We start from the raw sequence: 20,846 nt of genomic DNA, 5'->3' as shown, positions 1-20,846 counted from the left end.
TTAACGCTTAATAAGTAAGTGATTCATTATGATTAGCGTGCGGATTCGCCGTAATGGCCCCTCTCTGTGCTAGCAATCAACCTCACTCTGTTTATCCACACATAAACCCCCTGATCCATCTCTGTCTGTGCTCCCCAATCTACATATCCACCACTGTACTCCATTCCTCTGGTCCTGATGTGGGGCCATTTGTTGGGCTGTTGGTGGAGGCCTCTATCAATCTGAGTGCCATTAGGCAAGCTGAGGAGGAGGAAGGGGCCTCATTGTCATCAGAAAGGGGGATTGTCATAAGACGAGAGGATTGCTCATTTTGGTGATGGGGTATAGATGTAGAAGTGAAAGATTCGTTTATCTGAGAGCGGATTAATAGGTTTGCCAAGTGCAAGAATAAGTTGGTGCAAAGACAGTTTCATGTGTCAAAGGATCACTTATTATCACTCAGCAAGTGAAGGATGTTGATGGGGGCTTATCACAAGCCTTAAGAGTGAAGGAGATTAATTCATGATTGTTGTGATTTTTGGGGTGGGGTGAGATGGGGGAGTGCTAGAGTACTGTGACACAATACACACTCATTTAGCTTAAGTCTCCAGGGCGCAGTTTATTTAATGTTTTGCATTCACTTATGTCCCCAACGAGGGAGGTGTTTAATCCACCAGTGGTGGAGAGATCATAAGAGAAATGCTTGTGATGACACTCAAGGCCTTTGTGACAGGAACCATACAGGACAGAAAGAGTCGAGAGAGAGCTTTTTAGAAAACAAAAAGAAAAGCCTGCTGTTTTAGAGAGGGGAGAGACATGATAATTGTCCGTTTACCCAGTTCTAAAATTGGAAAGGTATAGATGAGATGGAACTAAATCCACAGTCCTCGTTCTAAGCAAAACTGAGCTCCAAAGTTTAGCTGATGCTAATGTGGGGTTTCAGCAGTCAGGTATCTTCCAAATATACTGCCTTTTTGGTACAATTTTCCCTTTTAGTGTTTCCACAGACTGTGGTTCCTTGCTGATACCATAGATTTTGTCACTCATCTCTTACATTGGAGCAACGCTAGGAAGGGATTGTTTCACAGCCAGTACAGACTGGGCAGACATTGGAAAACGTGAACCTAGACAAGTCAGTTTTATTGATATAGCTCAAAAATCACAAACCACAAATTTGCCTCCAAGAGCTTTACGATCTGTACAACATATGACACCCTCAATCCATGGCCTCTAAGACATTTGTTTATGTTCAAATGACAAAGACTTCTAGCAGCCAAAGTCATTTTGACTCTTGTCCATCAGGAGCAAAGTAGAACATTGGGTGATGTTATTGGGCCACAAAGTTTGCAAAAGGAAGAGGTTTGGGTGGATTGAAGAGTCATCAAAACACTGGACATTTCTTTGACATAGGAGACCGTTGTTTGCTTCTCGTTTCCTACCACCAGTCAATACTAGTTTCTTCCAACAATAGCCATGATCGTACATTTTTGCCGACTTTCGCCCTCATCTCTAGCTATCCAAATTAGTGTGAAAAACGCCTGCAGTTGTTGCCCATGTTCTCTGTGTCTCTGGGGCGCAGCTGCAAAATCTGTTTTCCTCTGGCACCAGCATCGTCATTTGACATGTACAGTGACGTAGTTGAGGGCGAGGAGGAACTACAGGCTGTTTCAGCTCTGGGTAGCCAGGGAGTGTGCTCTAGATACCGCCCAAAAACAAAATTTCCTTGTTCTCTTCACTTGTATTGCAAACTAGTTATGTTTCCAACAGCGAAAATGGCATCCCAAAATATGAGTGCAGAGGATGTTATGGATGAGGATACATTTTACAGGGTTTTGGCTGACTTGGATATTCAGATGTATTTATTCGAGCCAGAATGGGTTTGGGGGTTGGACGTCAGAAGCTTGCGTGCAATGCATCCTGGTAAACGTAGGCACTTCCAGCATGCACTGAGGAATTTATTGCTTCAATTGACTACATTTATCATCAACACTGATTGGAAATCTACATAAAACAAGGCAAAATTTTCCTTTAACCAAGTAGCTGCTTTAACTGAGATCACAGTCTTTTCCTCACCCCAACCAAGTTTTTGTGCTTAACCAAACCTTAACTGTAGTGTTCTTAAATCAGAAAACGCTTATATTTTAAGATTTAGCTGCCGACAAATGATGATGTGTTTACAAAAGATGTATTCAATTTGGAGTCATTTTTAGACCTCACACCACTTTGTCCACATATACACGTAGGCAAACCTGCAGGAATGTACATACACACATACACACACACTCGCACAAACAACCCCTCAGCCAGCTCGGCAGGGATCTACCTGAAGATCCACTCAATGAGCTTTCTCACCAACAACTCCACTTGACAGCAGCTTGCTTGAGCCATTTTGTACCCTTTGAGAAAGGTTTGCACTTTCCCTCGGCTCCCCCCACCATACCTCCTAGAATGTTCATTGCCCAGAAAATAATTTCTCTAGTCATTTCAGCGCCTTTGTGAGCGGCAATCAATTTCTCTTCTCTTCATGATGGTCTCGCGTGTGGGCACAGAAGTTTGACCTTCTCTAAAAGATCTATCAATTTATCCGTCCATCCTGCAACCTATCCATTAATGTTTTCATCTTCTCCTGTTGTTTTTTTTTTTTCTTCTCTCTGGCTGCTGACTGTTGGGTGGTAAAGTGGCTTTAAACTCATGTGCTCATCAAGACCTAGTGGGTGTCTGTTTGCGCAATTATACCTCAGTCTTGGAGCTGGACCAAAATCAGCTGGTGGAGAAAATGATGGTCATTTTGACGGAGGAGAATATGCACTTGAAACAAAGGGAAGGGAAGCCCATTTGGAGCATGGTAACGGTGGTGAACCCTGGTAGGGGAACAGGGTCGGGCTAAGGCTAAATGACATATCACATTAACAGCTAGGGGTCACCCAATCTGATCCAGCATTTCTGTGGCAACAGCACTGTTAGAAGCTAACCTATCGTTTATCTGTCTGTCTGTTATCTGTCCCTCTGCCCATGCATTCATCTGATGCACTGTAAAAATTAAATTCAGAAGACCAAGCTCTTTATATCTTTATATATACTGACCACTTTAAGACTTCAGATAGCAAAATAACTTCATGATGCTGATAAAAGACTGCCAGGTTCTGAATTCATTAATATTACAGCCAGTTTTCATTTGTGTTTTTAATGAAGATGTTAAAATGTCTAATATTCACTTGTTCTCTCGCTGAGAGTATTTCACCGTGAAGAAATCCATTCTTTTATCACATAATTTTTCACGTCATCTAGAGCATATAATGATGTAGTCTAAAAGGGTGTACCTTGCTTTCTGAGTCAGTCCCAATGGGAGAGAGCTGACAACATAAGGAGCTTCCAAGCTCTGTGAGAGGGGTCATGACCCCAGGAAGTAAAACCAGGTTAGGAAATAGTGACAACTGCCTCGTCTCTTCCTGTCTGGAACATAAAGACAAACAACGGGGTCATAAATGCTTTAGGGCTGAACAAAAGAAGTTTGTATAGGCAGAATTTGTGTGAGGCTCAAAACAGACAAAATTGTGTTTATTGTTGCTCTGTCTTTATAATACCAACATAATCCTTTCAAACTGATGCTGTTTAATATTTGCTTTTTGTCTCTGCTGGACTGTCAGCTAAGGAGAACTTTGCCTCTGCAGAGCTTCTCTCTATGGGCCTATTCTGCTGCATCCTCTCCATCTCACTGATCCCTTTCTTTCTTTTCCTCTCTCCCCCTCACTAACCCTTTTCTCCTCTTGTCCCTTCCACCTACCCAGAGCCTTTCCATTCTCATCTCTCTCTCTCACTCACTTGTTTTTTTTCTTTCCCTCATTCACACTCCTCTCTCTGTCCCTTCCAATCTCTCTCCTCCTCTCGCTCCCCCTCTCTCTAGCTCACAGGACAGTATTATATATTCCAGTCTCATGCTTTGCATGATTTGGGCAATAGATGAAGCCATATCCCTCTCTCCTCTTCGGGCTCTCCTCCCTCTCTCTCTCGCCTTGTTGTTTAATGTTTCAATTTGGAGGAAGCAAACATTCAATCAGACAGATTAACTGTTTAATGCATGTCATCAGTCAAACTGTCTACGAGAGGGGGGCCCCTCGGCCTAGTGCTGCCTCTCCCCCCCCAACTGCCGCTACGTCCTTCTCACTCCCCTGCTCTCCACGCGCACACTGTCTACTCTCATATAGACAAGCCCATCCAGGCTCGAGCCCAGACGCTGAGGCGTCTGTGCACACACACACATGCACACAGTACAAAAACACATATATTTACTCATGCACACACATGAACAGACACACACGTCACACACTCATATGCACAATCATATACTTAGACAACCATATACGTATGCATGAACATTCAACCTCATGCTGATATCCATATAAATATAGTTTAAATAAAGCAGAGAATGCTCTGACACACCTGCAACCAAAATAGAAAATGCATGTGTGTTTGTGTTTGAGGTACGTGGATTACATGAGACATTCCATGTGATTCCAACGCCACATATACTGATGTGCTAAAGGACACATCCACTGATTCACTTACAACGATTGTGAAGCTGCTTTACACAATTAAGTCATGCTCTCTTAACAGACAACACACAGCTCTTTCTCCCTCTTACACACATACACACGCACACACACACATCCCACAGGCCAGTGGATAGGGAAATCAAAGTGACACGGAGGTAGAGCAAGGGGGAGTGAGAGATTAGAGGAAATGAAAAGAGTAAAGAGGAAAGAGGGAAAGAGGGAATGGGAGGCCGAGCGTGCTGCCGATGGAGTAGACTGTAAAATAGGGAGTGACGCTCACACAGAGTTTATAAATGATACTGTATGAATTCTGGATGAGGATATAGAGAACAACATTTATGGCCACAGCCCAAAACGTGATTGGGGATATCACATACTTATTGTTTATTTAAGCGTACAATAAAATGTTCAATATATCCACCTTTATCTAGTATGAACAACATGTATCAAGCTATAACCACACGAATCCTAAATCTGTCATCATGCTCTTTGACCTCTTCTTCTCAGTAACGGTTTCTTAAAACTAACTTTTCTCTTTTATAGAATACTTTAACACTATAGCTTGAACATGCAGATCTCAGACATAGTCAACCAACGACATCGGCTGCCACAGGAATCCCATCATGCCCTCTGTGTTTCTACTTTTTATCATCTTCTGACTACATCTTAATCCTAAGTATTTCCAACTAAATCAAAGAATATTTTTTCTGTTCCCAATGTTTATTTGTGGATTAAATGACATTATGATAGCTGTAGCTAATTTAGTAATAGTGATTTATTTGCATGCAGTGCTCATAGTACATGAGCTTGAGAAAAAAATATAATATAAAGTGGATCAAGGGTTCTTAAACCTCAAAAAAGGGCTCAAGTCACTCATATTCAACCACACACTGAATCCAACTTTAAAGTCTGAGAGAACAAAAGCAACCTAAATGTTAACCTTAGAAATACAGGTGATGTACAGTAAATCAGCCCATTTAAAAGAAAAGTAAAATATATTGCAAAATGCAATTATAGAAAATTGTTTGATTAGTAACAATGATTTAAATTTAAAAATATATATGCAGTTGTTTTATTTCATAGTTCTTTACTGTGTATTATGTTCTTATGTGAACATTTTACCTTGTCTACAAAAAGTACAATTAACTTTTCATTTGTTTTTATTTTAAGTTGCTAGCATATATCTGCTATAACAGATATATGCCGGACATAATTGTTGATTTTACTGATATTGTTGTATTGTTGATATTGTGTAACGGTGTCTTCCTGTCCTGTGATGTAATATTTGTGACTGTATTGATTTTAACTTGTCATTTTATTGGTTTTCAGAACATCCTGCTAAGGGACTGCAGTTGAAATTTAGCTGGCTGACTAACATTGACATGTTTACAGAAATGCTGATTAATGTGCATTGTCCTCATAAATAAAGAAATGAAATGCAATCAAAAGGACAGAACTGCATAAAGAAAAACATGAAGATCCATCAAGTCGATGCTTTACATGAACTAGTGATATAGTTAATAAGTTTTATGAAGTTTGTTTAATTTGTGCAGTGCTTAACAGCTAAAACAATTTTCCCTAGGTCCATTCTCATGAGCTAAATAGACGTAGCATAAAACTTTGAGTCCCATCTTGTGGTAGAGACGGGATAATGTGGTTGTTACAGAAGAAGAAATGTAGAAATGTCAAATATGTGAGAAATGCCAGAAATTTCTAACAAGATTAGCATTAGCTCATGTGCTAGTGTCCAATCCTTGGCCTTTTTCTCAAAGTCTATTCAAGTAAAAAACGAGGCAGACATGAATTGTTAAAAATAAAGAATTGTATGTGACGGCTGCAGATATCTGGGGCAGCTAATGGTGGTGGTACACTGTTAGTGAGCTCATATACTGTAAAGCTTCATGTACCAAAAACTGAGCAGGCTCTACCAAAGTGTAACAACCTTATAAGGTTGCTGACCAGCTGCTTCGCTCCATCATTTTCTCCTCCACCCCTCTTTGTTTTACTCTCCCTCTCATTCATTTTTATTTTATCTGCTGGTGCTGTGGAGCATCTCGTGTATCTCCCTCTCTCCCCCACTCTCTGACCACAGCGCAGAGGGTGGCCAAACCTGGTAAGTATTGACAGGGAGCTCCAGTGACACGGAGAGAGCCAGTCAATGCCCAGACACCCAGGGCAGGGGTCAATGACAAAAGGTAGGCCGCCTGGAAGGAGGGAGAGAGGAGAATAGAGAGAATGGGGAAGGCAGTTGATAGATGGGGACGCACAAGAGATATGCACCAAGATAGTATAACTTTGAGGCAAGACAAATACAAGGTGAAAGAAAAAAAGACACACAGAGGGACATGCCAGACAGAGGAACAAAGAGAAAGATGAAGACAACAGAATAATAAAAAAAGAATAAATAATGAAAAGCTGGTTTATATTTCAAATATGCCATCTGAGGGACCAAATAAGACAATTTGGAAGTTAAAGCATTAATCAAGAATAATATTGATTAAACTAATTGGAATAGTGGTTGAAAATGTTACTAAATTAAAAATAGCATTTGTAGATAATCAGTTTGATTCTAATCAGTGTGACTTGAAACTGCAGAAGGCAAAGTGGAAGTTCAAGACGAACGGCGACGCAGGGAATGAGTGAGACTGACACTCAATGTTCCTCAGAGACCGCGGATGGGACAAGTGAGATAGGACGCTAGACTAGGATTAACAGACCTGTACCAGCACACAGACAACACAGACACACACACACACACACACACACACACACACACACACACACACAGAGCGTGTTTGTGTATTGACACAGAGAGAGAGTGTCAGTATGTATTGAACGGCGGGCGGTAAGTGAGCCCTCCTCTCCCACACATCCCCTCCTCCATCCCTTCTTCTCTCTATCGGATATCAGTCCCTTCTCCTCTAATCATTTCCTTCCTTTTGGCCCTCTCTTCTTTCTAATGCAATTATCCCTCATTCCTCCTTTCCTTCCTCTTTCCCTCTCTATCCCTACTACTTCCATCCTTCTCTTCCCATTGGTACTTTTCTGCTTGATTTTTCTGAGATTTTTTTGTCTCTCTTTCTTTCCCTCTCAGGTCTTGTTCTGGCTAACAAAGCTGCATCTGCCGTTGTCAATTGTGCTTATTGTTGCTCGTTGTTTGCTCTTACCTGGCTCGCTCCTTTGTTTTGATCTTTAGTGATCAGTCTCCCGTATCTTCGGTGTGTGACAAAAAGGTTCTCATTAATCAATATCACTCTCCAAATGTGATAACATCCTTCTCCAAACCTCTGCAATATGGCAAAGAGAAACATAAATAATTCTTGGGAACAAATACAAGGGTTAGAAAAAATAACCAGTATGTTAACCAGTATGACTTTGCAGTAACAATGTAGATTACCGTATATCAGTTGGCAACTGCCAGTATTTGTCAACACTGCTCGTTTGGAGCGATTAAATAATCTGGGATTTTTGTTTATTGATACACTTGCATTTTTTCCACAAATATCATGGCATTTTTGGAGCTCTGTAAGTTGCCGCATGTTATTTTGAAAACTAACAGATCAAAGTGCTGATTGCCAAACCTGTTTTACAGCTGAAGACTGCTGCTAACTGTCACTGTATCTAACATGATTTAACTTTGTAGAAGTGTTTGTAATTGTGATTGAGTTATTTAAAAGGTTAAATTGTGTCCCCTGATTAGTTTACATTATTTTGTCTATCCCCTGTAGTTTGTGGACTCAGTGAGAGGTCATACTTCTGGATATGAGCAACTGTATCTATAGCTTTCACTTGTGTATCAACAATTTTCCAAATTTTTTTATTCGGTTCTGTCAGATGTTTTTTTTTTCCATCTTTATAATGTCAAATAAGAATACAGCCTTTGTGCATTTCACAAATACATTTTGCAAATTCTTGTCTCCAAATACCATCCACTACATAAGTGAATTTATATCACACATATACATAAAATACTGTAGGGAAAACCACATTGAATACAAAGGAGAGAGATGATGTCCTGTTCAAACATGAGCTCATAGAATAGAGATCTCTTTCCTTGGCCTCAGGCTATGATCCTGTTAACACTTTCCACTCACTGTGAGGTGTCTGCAGGTTCCTTTGGTCTCAGGTGATTCATCTGCAGGCTTGTCATCTCCAGTTTGCAGGGGAAGGAGAAAACACTCCCCCTGTACCGGGAGCAAGTGGGGATCTCGTCATTTTTCTTCCCCAAATCCACCAACAGTGTCACTGTGCTATCTACAATACTCTTGCTTTAAACCAATGTCTGGTTAAAGTTTTGACCTTAAACCTGCGGTGCGAAATTTTTGTCTCCTCCCTCTGGCAGTCAGAGTAATTACAAAAACACTGTAGACACATGCTTTAGGACGTAAGCCGACCAGCTGGTCTCCTCACAGCTCCGAAAACAAATTTCCAAATAGGCTTTATTTGGATAAACTAACCACATACTGGGAATCTAAAAGTGACATATTAACAGTCCTACAGCAAAAATTACAACAACTTAATTTCCGCCATCACGCGGTTGGTGCGAAATGCATTCTGGGATACTTATCTTTGGTGGCCTTTGGCACCATCGGTGCGCCAGCGCGGGAATGTCATACCAGACACCAGATTTTAAAACTGTGTATAAGGTGAAATACAGAGATTTATCTGATGGTGATAGGCTTAATCAGCATTGTGTGAGGTCGTTTGGCAAGGGCTTGAATGCAACTGATGGTTATTTAAAAGTCCCGCACTGCAGGTTTAAATGAATTTGTTTAAAATAGGCTAAAACTAGGAGCAGGACACTAGGACGAATTTGTCTCATTTAAATTAGATCACAACCAAAGTGATAAGAGCAGAAAGATGGAAAGATCATATCCTCTCCACAGTATAGTATTGCAGTCTGTGCTGCAGATGCCCAAGGCACTTTTCATCAGAGAGGTGGAGATTGGTTTGTCTCTCTGCCAGTTTACCTCCGCACTACATCCCTTCATTCTCTTTCTATCACACACACACACACACACACAGAAAGAGAGAGAGAGGGAGAACAAGAACACCTGTTATGTGTTTGCGTGGACTAACCCTAACAAACAGTTGATTGTGGTAGTGTGAACGGGTAATCATATATAGTAAACTGTACCACAACCAGTTTCCCAAACCTATCTCCCAAACTACACTCATTTGACAATCTCTACTTATGCAGACTCATTAGGTTGGAGTTCCGTTATGTTCTGCAACACTTCATTTCTTCTTTTAGGTGTACGACACGACAGATAGGAATTCAAGCGGAGGGGGAGGGAGATATTTCACAACAAGCGCATTGGCAGACAACCACCTTTCCTCGCAAATTTGTGAGCTTAGCTTCCTGCATGCCCCACGCCCGGTGCTCTGCCGGAAACAGATGGTTCCCGGAATGTCCTCGAGCGGATTTCTGAAGAGCTGCTAGTAGCCCGTGAGGCGCGTGAAGGAGGGAGGGGTGCGCGCTGTCTCCCCGACAAACTTCATCTGCCTCTCTCTGCAGCTCTCTGTCTCCCTGCTCAATTAGGAGTCTTTATGATATAGTTCAATATAATTATACTGTCACGCAGTCAAGCAGTACAGCTCTAAAACTCCATGTTATTACAATGAAAAAGTACTATCGCAATGCCAATGGTTATTTTGATGATTATTTACTCTCTTGATTCTTGATTGTGCAGCATAAACAGTTATATAAAGTGTATTATGCCACAAATATCCTCTGAGACTTGGTGACAAACTTGTCAAATGGGAATACGTGCTTATTTGGGGGGGGGGGGGGGGTCTTGATATGACAAAGCATGGGAAGCCCGCGAGCTAAACGATGTGGTTGCTATGCGACCCCGTCAGGATGAGTTGTGGCTTTCCGTTAGCTTGATTACAGATGGGCGTTTATCGGGTATTTTATTGACTTAGCCTAAAACTGGCTAAACTGGTGATGCGTCAAGTACATCGAACTTAAGAAGGCATATAAAGACATGAAAATGGGAGCAGAGGGAGTTTTGTAAGCTTTTGATTGATTAAACATGAAAAGTGTGCCAGTCACGGTGGTTTCAGCACCTTGGACAGCGAACAAGCGCCCACATCAGCTCTGGACAGTTCAGCACCCTGGACAGCGAAGCACACACACCATGGGACACTGTAGTTGTATCAGTTCAGGTACATATTGTAGGCCTCATCCAAGCTTGTGCTGATTTTTTGTGATGCTCCCAAATTCGGTTACAGTTAGGTGTATACAATGGGATAATATATTGTATAGTACAATGAGATCTAGTTATTTTGTTAAGCTGATAATGTTAACCTTTTCTGGAAACTTAGTAAGAAATGTTCACAAATCACTTTTTAGACAAGTTTTGACCCAGCTATCTTTTTGCCTAGAAACAGTGGAAAGTAGGCAAATATATTTACTCAAGTACTGTATTTTCTATTTTATCATACTCTATCATTTCAGAGGTAATTATTGCACCTTAATCTACATTTATTTGACAGCTATGGATACTAGTCACTTTTAGTTTTTTTGTGACAAAACATATTATCTTATAAAATATGATGATGATTGTTACAGATTAAACTACCCAAAAGTATATAAAGTAGTTAAAATAAGCTCCACTTTGACAAATTAAAACGTTAAAATGCTGCTTACATATTAATACACAACTGAAGTAATAATATTATATGTAATAATAATGTAATAATATACACTCTGAAAAGGGGCATCCTACATAATGAGTGCTCACGTTTGACACTTCAAGTGTATTTTGCTGATAATACTTTTACTTGTTACAGAGGATGGTGTTGTTACTTATACCACCTTAAAAGTAGCCTATAGCTGAATGTAAGGTCTTGCTCAAAAACGAGGAAACAACAACATCTAAGAGAAGCAGGCCGTATATTTGAGCACCCATTAATGGACTGAAAGCATCCTTTCCAATTAGCCCGCTGTAATCCGCAGCTCATCCCTGTCTTACGCCCCACTTGTCCTACACCCGATACTTTGATCCAGACTTGGCGGCACCTGACGATCTGGTCCTTTGTTATAGAGCACGCCAGGGCTAATCTCACTGACCCGGCGCAACCTTGACCACCCACTCCCCCCCGGCCTTGGGCTTGGTTCATCGCCGCCCCGGACACACAACGCTTCCCGGGAGAGAGAGAGCTCTCTTGATCGTTTCATCAAACGCGTCCCCGCTGCGAGAGCATGTGCGCGCCGCCGACCTCCCACTCGTCCCAGCAGCAGGGATAAGGGGGAAGTCGATGCAACAGCGCCAACACAGCCAATGATCCATAACAGGAGCCAATAGGCGAGCGGGTAATGAGGGACTTCATTTGAACTTTATGTAAACAATAAGGAGCAATACTTGCGGGGGAACTGCAGATATGAGGGATGTAACCTAGAGAGATGGACAGCTAAAGCATAAAAATGAACGGATCTGGAGTTTGCTTACCCCCGCGAGACATACAGAGATTTGCCTCATTTGCTTATAAATGTAAAAAACTGCATACATTTAAAATAAGATCCAATTTTAAGACCGTTTTTATTTTGAGTCCAATGCAATTGACAATAACATACACTCAAACACTTAAACTCAGAGGGAGAAAGAAAGAGAGGAGAAAGAGGTGAGAGAGAGATAGAGAGAGAGAGGGAGAGAGAGAGAGAGAGAGAGAGAGAGAGAGAGAGAGAGAGAGAGAGAGAGGCACCTTTCACCGCCCCCCTCCCCCCTCTATCTCTCGTTTTCACCCTCCCACCTCCCCAACCCCCCTTCTCCCTTTCTTTCGGGAAAAAACGGCAAGGAGGCGACTCGCAGGGCCGCACATAGCTGATCAATATTCGATTTAGTTGCTAATTTAGGGCCTTTCTATAGCTGTCATCCCGTGATGTATGAGTCCTAACCCGAGGTCGCCGCGGAAAAGAAGAAGAAGAAAAAAAAATAAGAAAAAAATCAAACACCAGTCAACTTTTCACTTAACAATAGAGCGACTTGAATATTATTTATGGGCGAAAGACCCACTTTATGGGTGAATTGCTCCTATCGCTGGTGGGATGATGAAGCGCCTTGTAAGTACATGCCACACAGGCTCTGACACCGGCGTAAACAGACATGCAGGCAGGGGAGAAACATGTAAACACACTGGGAAGCACGCTGCTTTTAAAGTAGGCGCAAAGCCTGCAAAGAGGGGAAATATTCATATAAACAGACGTCAATATCTCGGTCTCTTGGAGTTCACAGCGCAATTTGAACGCACACATTTGATTAATGGCATTGGTGTGATAAAGAGACCCCCCCCCCACCCCCAACACACACACACACACACGCATCGTGCACTTACTCACGCTCACTCGCACGCGCCACGGACTCGCACGTGCACACAGGCAAGTTTGGAGTGACACAAAAGATATCCTATTTGTCACGCGGACTAATATTATGTATTATGGACCTAATTGTTTTTGCACATTGCTTTACGCACACACACACACACATCAAATCAGAATGCTGCTGCTTTATTTTGCCACTTAATGTCTTCCCGATCGATCACTGTTCTAAGGATGTTATCAATAATTTGAAAGCTTGATTAACTTCAACGTTTCCATAACAATTCTACCACGTTTATCCTCTCTCGAATTTTTAATTAACGCTTGCTTAATTAGTTCGAGATCGTTTGGGAGTGAGATACTTTATTTTAGGGGGAGGATGAGGGGAGGGAGGAAATTAACATAAAAATCTCTGCTGATAAATTGATATATTATCAGGAAAGAAATGTTGTAGGAATTTCTTGGCGGAACGAGTCATAAACAGACATCCATCAAAATAAGACAGCTTGAGACAACGTATAATTCTTTGGCAGCGTTATTTAATTATTTAATGACTATGCTATTCTAATTTCTTCAAATAATTAGGGTGTAAATTCTTTGTGCTTGAATCACTCATAGACAAATAGACCAATTTATAACATGCAGCATAAAAAGGAAACTCATTTCCTCAGGTGACAAAGTATTTTAAGGAGCACTCAGCCTGGTAGCTACATAAACTGCATGTCCTGTAGGCCTTGAACTTGCTAAATCCGGTAATCTTTTGATTTATTAAAAGTGTGAGATGTAACTTCTTGAAAAAGATACATATGATTATACAAATATAAATCCTTGCCAAACACAGCGGGCAATCTACTGAAATTGTTGACAGATATTTCTGTATATATGTGTGTGGCAACTGATCCTTAAATGCAAGTAGGCTGCCATGTAAACCATTGAATGAATAAAAGGCATTTTAATTAGAGTGATTAGTTAAGGAATCAATGAGCTGGCACCAGCAGAGCTCACAGGGAGACCTGAGATCAGTTAATGGAGCAGTAGAACACTAAAGTAAGCTTTTACACCTCTGGAAACTGCTTTTGTTATTGGCTCCTGCAAGTGTGACCTTCAAATTCAGGAAGTTAGGGATAATGTAAAAAGTCTTCTTTTTTTTTCTTTTTTTACAGAGCTCCCAACAAAACTAACAATAAATATGATCATAATGGATGAAATTCTGCATTCTGTTTAGATGCGAGTCCTTTCTTTAATGTATTTGACTAACAGATCATACATCACTAACAGATCATTCAGGAGCTAGATGTGTGATTCTCACTGCATTCAGATTTTTTATGTGGGAAACACATCACAGATCCAGTGTGTTTAGGAGTCTCTTTGCATATAAACTAGGATATGGAGAGTGGGAGTGTGTGTATTGGCTACTGCCAGCTGCCATGCAGCCTCCAGGTTGTTTGGTGAAAGTGAGAGTGTGATTTCCCCAGACCCTGCTCTCAGGGGACGCCTGGCTCCCCCTGCCATCTCCCCAGAACCCTACCGGTTAAACGGACAGGTCATTGATGCAAGCACACACACACACACACACACATACATACACACACACACACACACACACACACACACACACACACACACACACACACACACACACACACACACCCTGCCTTTCAATCTCCTCTCCCTAGATGGGCCCCCACTGCCATATAAAGGCTACATTTCCCTGGTCATTACCGGCAAGTCACAGAGAATCTCTCACCTCACTGTATGCACGATAATCAGATCAAACCTGGAATTACCGTCATTAGAAATACTGCAGGAGGCGAATCATAAGGAAACAACCTTGTGAATAATAGCCTACACTGCCAATGAGAGTTGTAATTGTAAATCTGATTCTACCCCTCAACCACACGCTGTAATGAGCACCCGGCATTGTTTAAATGACTCAAATGAAATTGATGCCAATTCACCAAGCATGAATGACAGCTCATATGAAGATGTGTGCTGGGAATAAGATATGATGGGGGTCTGAGAATGTGTGTGTGTGTGTGTGTGTGTGTGTGTGTGTGTGTGCGCACATTTTGGTTTTGTGTGTCTGTGTGTGCGGATGGTGGCGGTCCTTGAGTGGGGTGTTTAACAGTGGTATTAATAATCTCCATGATCTATGAGCTCGTCTGGTGTCACTCAGCCATTAGAGAGACAGTCTCTCTGTGTTCTCCACACCTCGTTTCCTCCCCTGCGTCCGTGTCGGCCCCCCAAAATAATTGTGTGTTAATGGGTTAGAAGGAGGGGAAGGAGGGGGAGTGCGTATGAGGGGGGATTAGAGCCTAGGGAGGGAAGATAGAAGGATTATCGGGGAGATGGGTCACTGTTAACAGAGGAGATGATTAGGTGTGATGACTGACCCTTCCTGGTTAGTGGAGGAGATATGTGGCAATAATTAGGGGACAAATGTACTTCCAGAAAATAATAAGCAAAATAAACAAAAGCAAGAGGGCAGAGAGCTTTAGGACAAGATAGATGTGAGTGTGTGATAATGAGAGAGTAAAAGGTAATAGTATACTTGTATTCCTGTGAGATGGGGAGATCCAAAGCCAGGTTGGGTAGCCTAAAGCCATTTACAGGTCCTAATCTGGGTGGAATGAGCCGTGAGAGGAAGAAGGAACTAAAGTACACTGACTAACAGGTCTCCCCTGACCCCTCTCCAACTCCCACTCTCCCACCTCTACTTTTCCTCTCCCTCATTTCCTCTCTCCTTCCAACCCCACTTTCCACCACTTCCATCTACAAAACAAAGTTGCCTGGCATTGACGGGACCCCAGAGGGCTGTCGGCGAGGAAAGGTGGGAGTCAACTCCAGCCCACAGAAAGAAGTAGAAAGTGAATGAGGGAGGGAGGGAGAGAGAGAGAGAGAGAGAGAGAGAGAGAGAGAGAGAAGGGGAAGGGGGGAGTGAGGAGATTGAAGCGTTTCTAATTTAAATAAACCCTTTGGCAGACTGAAACTGGCAGCGAGCTTCCCCTTTGCTCGCGAGGAAAAGAGGGAGAAGAAAGGAAAAGGGGAAAAGAGGGAGGGCAAAAGGAAAGGAGAGATAGATAGATGGATATAGAGATGTCTCCATGGTGGTTTGGTTATCCGCATGGGAGAGTTAGAGGCCAGAGGACGGGGAATGGGGGAATATAGAGACTGAAGTGGAATAAGATAGGGAGCTAGATGGAGGAGAAAGAGAGGCGACACAAATAATGGGGGAAAAAAAAACACTGACTAGATACAGGGGTTAAGGGAGGGGAGAATAGGAAAGAGCTGTGAAAGTTAGGTAATAGAGAATTGTGTGTGTGAATGGTTAGAGGTGTGATCCATCTATTGGGAAGAGTTCATCCACCCCCCCCCCCCCCCGCCGCAGAAACACACACACACACACACACACACAACGAAAGAGAGAGAGCGAAAAAAGAAAGTAAAACAGGGTCTCTCAGCAGTGGGTCCGATCAGTCTCATCTCATCAAAACTTGGCTGAAGTTTTTTGGATGGATCCCAGCTCCAATCTACTTGAGCCGCCACACTCTTCTCCGTCACACTGTCTCCCCCTGTCTGTCCCTTTGGCTCGTCACAGCAGTGGCCTGCTCACCGGGCTATATGCTCCTAATAGGCTGCCGTGGAGAGAGGAGCTGCTGCAATACCGGCTGTAATCTAAAGTCTCACTACTGAACGCCAGAGGATGCCCATTTTGTTTGTCTGCTGTTTGTTATGTTGGATGGGTAAGAGGTGACAACGGGCAAACCATACAGCCAGGAAGATTCAGAGGGGAGAAGTTGCTCAGGAAAGCCCCTGAAAACACTGAAAAACTGCTAAACAACAAATCAAAACACCTAATCAGGGTTGTGTGGAAGGCAAACCGCACATCATTGTGATTTGGAGATGAGCTGATTGACGATTTAAATCTTTATGAGGCATCAAACACATGGAGATGTAATTATACATAACACAGATCTTTAAAGGAAGAAAATGTGATGCCTTTTTAAATGTCTTTTTGTTTATGATTAAGCCGTCTGAAGGTCATCTGGAGCCTTTTTTTATTTCCCACCACATCACTTAACATAATGTTTGATTAAGTATGCTCATATGCATATAGACCGGCTATTACAGGTATATTATAGAGTCAACAAAAGAATCAGGGCTTGACACGCCTGTTGACAAAAAATGACAAGATGCGATTACACAGTCTCTGGATTAAAGGTGCGTGTGTGTGTGCGTCAAGGCGCGACACGCATGTTGTGTATAGGCCCACACTAGGGGCAAAGTCTATAGGATGGATGGAGAGAGGGTGAGGGAGAGGGAGAGAGAGTGAGAGAGAGGGAGAGAGACTCCCGACCCCCTCCTTCAAACATACACACCGAGAACTGGCTCCGGCTCCGGCTTCGCTGGAGTGGAGAACCATAAATCTTCATATAGCGGCTGTTTTGATTAATGCAGCCGAGTCGAGCTAGGGGGCTGGACCTATCCCATTACGGCCTAATGGAAGATGGAGCGGCGCTGTCTCCACCACTAGGCCCCTGTCATTTGTTCCACTTTGCAGTCCATTTGGCCGAGAGACTACAAGCCACTCCATCAAAAATATTTTCAGAGTTAATTTCCGCCCGCTTAATTCGCCTTGATTCGGATTGCGTATCGAATGGCAGGATCGATTTTCGCCTGGCGTCTAAATTAAATAAAAGAGAGGGGGGTATACTTTAAGTCTGCGTTTTCTTTCTTTTCTCTTTTCCATTCCATTCTTCCACCTCTTTTCCAGCCATCCTTTACCGTGGGCCTGCTCATTCTTTTTTTACAATGCATCTCATTTCCTCCTTTCTCTCAGATTTTGATAGACCCATGTTTGCAGAGGAGGAGGAGGAGGAGGAGAAGAAAGAAGAGGAGGAGGAGGAGGCACAGATCTGATATCTGATTGTAGTTACTGATGAAGGGAAACCTATTGGAAAAAAAGCAGCTCAGGTGGATGGATTTATGGGTTTGTCATAAATTACAGACACATAAAGAGTTGGACGTGCGGGGAAACACCTTTTATGACTGGATCAGGTAGGTTAAAAAGAAAGAGAAGGAGAGAAAAGAAAGAGAGATCCTATATCCTCACATGACAACGCCACGACACCTGCACAATGTGTAGATCCTGAGGAATAGATTTGGAAAACACGGAGTGAAGAAGAATTGGACAGGCCTACATGGGAGAAGTGGGGTAAATTAGGGGCATCGGGGTATTGAGGGGGTGAAAAATAATAGTAGGGGGGGAGTACCAAAAAAGAAATGAAAAGAGGCAAAAAGCACAGTGACAAATTGGTCGAGTGTGTCGCGAATTCCCTTTTAGATTTAAAGCCGCGTGTAGCCTATCGTCATATCTTTCCAGAGTAATTTATTTTCTCATTTCTCTCTCTCTCTCCTCACTACCCTTCTCTCTCTCTCTCTGTCTGTGTGTGAATTTATCTGGTAGTCACGTGGACAGAGGAGGGGGGAAAAAGTCAATAAAAGTCTCTGGCGACAACTGTTTCCCCCATCGGTCTCTTGTCTCCTTCTTGCATTATCTCTCCTGCTTTGCTTTCTATTTGTTTATTTGCTGAAGCTGTTTTGCTCCTCCCCATTTCCTCCTCCTTCAGCTGTGTTTCCTGTTTCAGATCCTCTCTCATATCATAGGACTACAAGCCTGTACCTACACCTCTCCAGGGAGGCCTATTGATTTTATTCTCCCACTAACAGCAAGCCCCACGCTTTGAAATTACAAAATCAGGAAGCTGTAGGATCCATCTTTTGTATCTACCTCAGAAATGTTTCGATAATCGTCAGAAAGTTCTCAGAGGCTTACAAGTTAGAGATGATGGACGGTGAGCTTTGGCCCGGAGACATGAAGCCACTTGTAGATTGCTCACATCAACGAAGAAGTTACATTTGACTGAACTTGATTGAGTTTCTTACATACTCATGTAATATAACAGGCCTCTAAGACAATAACAGTATTAGACAGGGAAAGAAGATGAAGAGGGAGAGGAAAGAAGGAAGGTAACAACATATGAACACCGGACTGAAGAGTAAATCTTCACCTGACACAAACACTTCCCTGGCTGATTCCAAACCACACAAGCTGGACCACGGGGCCAGACGGAAATATTTCTGACCTGTGAATTACGTCATTCTCGAAAGATTCATCCATGTTTTTCAACTATTGCATCACTTAACTGTAATGCAGCCTTTGAGACAACAAAAAGTCAATGTTAATAATGTCAAAAGTATAATGACCAAATTCAACAGAGTCTGCTAAAAGAAGTATTCACATACTTTATTGAAGTAAAAGAGGTACAAACACATTATGAAAATACTCCATTACAAAAGAGGTCTTGCATTTAAAATTGCACCACATCAGAAATATTTACTTAGTACTCATTGTCAAAGCAGAAGGGCTATTATATATTTGAGCATGTGATTAGATTATTATTTCTGTTGCATTAATGTTTAAACAGTATTTTAATGTTGTACCTGGTCGAGGTGGAGTTGATTTGAGCTATTTCATATTAGAGATAGACCAGTATATCAACTGATATTAGCTTATTAGCTTGCAGATATAACCGTATCAGTGTATGTTGACTGACAAGAATTAGTTATGCCAGGGACACATTCAATATCGAAACACTGATGCCAGTACATTGTTCGTCCATGAGAGTATTGATAAGTATATTTTTAACTGTAAAATGTCTCGCTCAGTTTGTATCTTAGTCATAGAACTTAAAAAAAAAAACAAATTTAAAGGATCCTTAATGATCAAAAATGCTTATTTGTGTTTATGTAAAAAAAAAAAAAAAAAGTCTATAGGCAGATATATCTGATTTCTAGCAGATGTTTTTTTTTAAACTTTTAAATACATCGTATAGCAATGCATCATATTTGATATTCTCAAATAAGTTTTTAAAGACTTAATGCACAAAGTAGTAACTATATCTGTGAAATAAAGGTAGTGGAGTTGAAAGAATATTTGCTTCTGAACTCTACCATACAAAGAAATGAAAATAATCATGTCAAGTAGCCTCGCATTGTACTTAGACAATGTACTTGGTTGCTTTCTACCACTTGTCTCTTATCACATTATTATATCAATATATTGCTGAGTTCTAACTAATGCATATTTTCGGATATGTGTGGTGACGACTGCAATAATATTTACAGCAGCTTACGGGCCTTGCCATTGTTGAATTGAAAGGGTTGATAAAACTGAAGGGTCTCTGTGCTCTGGGTATCCTCTGGGGGTTTACACTTCCACAGCAAACAGGACTGATGGCCGACCCACCCGGCAATATGACTTGTTCACTCAGCCCCTCCAATATCAGTGTCTCTATTTCAGTCACCACATCTGTTATTGTCTGATTCTTAAGAAAAAAGTGGCTGAGCAGAGGATAATGAAATCAAAGCCCAACACACACAGTCAACAAGCCCCTGGTAAGAAACACACTGTGTCAATATTAATCTCTCTGACAGAAAGTCGAAATATGGCATCTGTCACACATCATCTTCCCTCTCTCCTGTCTTTCTGCAGAGTAGAAAAAGATGGAGAGGAGGTGGTTTTGGTGGGAGTGAAGAGGGGGAAGTTGTTGGAAATCGAGGACATGGACCGGAAAGGGCACAGGACACTGGGATTTCAGAGGAATATTTTGTTGTTTTTTTTTATCTACTTGCATTTGGTGTGGCATGTATTATGAACATTCAGACTTTCAGTAAAATAAATCAGTGGGTCACTTGTACATGATGACTTGACTTGTAAAGGACACTCATAACAAGACATATTTGTAGCAAAGTACTTAACGGGGCAAAACTGGGCACAAGTAGAGATCATTTTCATTTGTGTCCAAATATAATGTACATAGAGCAATGGAGTGACAGTATGTAAAAGTACATAGTGGCTCAAAGAATGTACAATTGCACTATTATTGCTCATCTCAGTGACAAATCTCTTCCACCGAGCATCAAAAGAT

At 41.8% G+C, this 20,846-nt stretch overlaps 1 protein-coding gene across 8 annotated transcripts in view; it reads right to left on the bottom strand.

The window, feature by feature from the left end:
• Positions 1-20,846, bottom strand: part of erfl1 (Ets2 repressor factor like 1) — a 94,755-nt gene that overhangs the window by 61,983 nt on the left and 11,926 nt on the right. For 5 of the 8 annotated variants that reach the window (XM_044358874.1, XM_044358877.1, XM_044358873.1 and 2 more), the window contains exons 3-4: positions 8,627-8,716; positions 7,700-7,819 (exon numbers count right to left, since the gene is read on the bottom strand). The exons of 1 other annotated variant lie outside the window; for it this stretch is intronic. The gene's annotated coding sequence lies outside the window, so the exon portion shown is untranslated. Of the gene's footprint in view, positions 1-3,299; positions 3,433-7,699; positions 7,820-8,626; positions 8,717-20,846 lie in introns of all 8 variants that reach the window. 2 more of the 8 variants (XM_044358878.1, XM_044358880.1) reach the window with 2 other exon arrangements.

This window comes from Thunnus albacares, chromosome 8, assembly GCF_914725855.1.
Source record: "Thunnus albacares chromosome 8, fThuAlb1.1, whole genome shotgun sequence".
NCBI lineage: Eukaryota > Metazoa > Chordata > Actinopteri > Scombriformes > Scombridae > Thunnus > Thunnus albacares.
The sequence above is the reverse complement of the archived record's forward strand: the minus strand, read 5'-3'. Positions and strand labels throughout refer to the sequence as shown.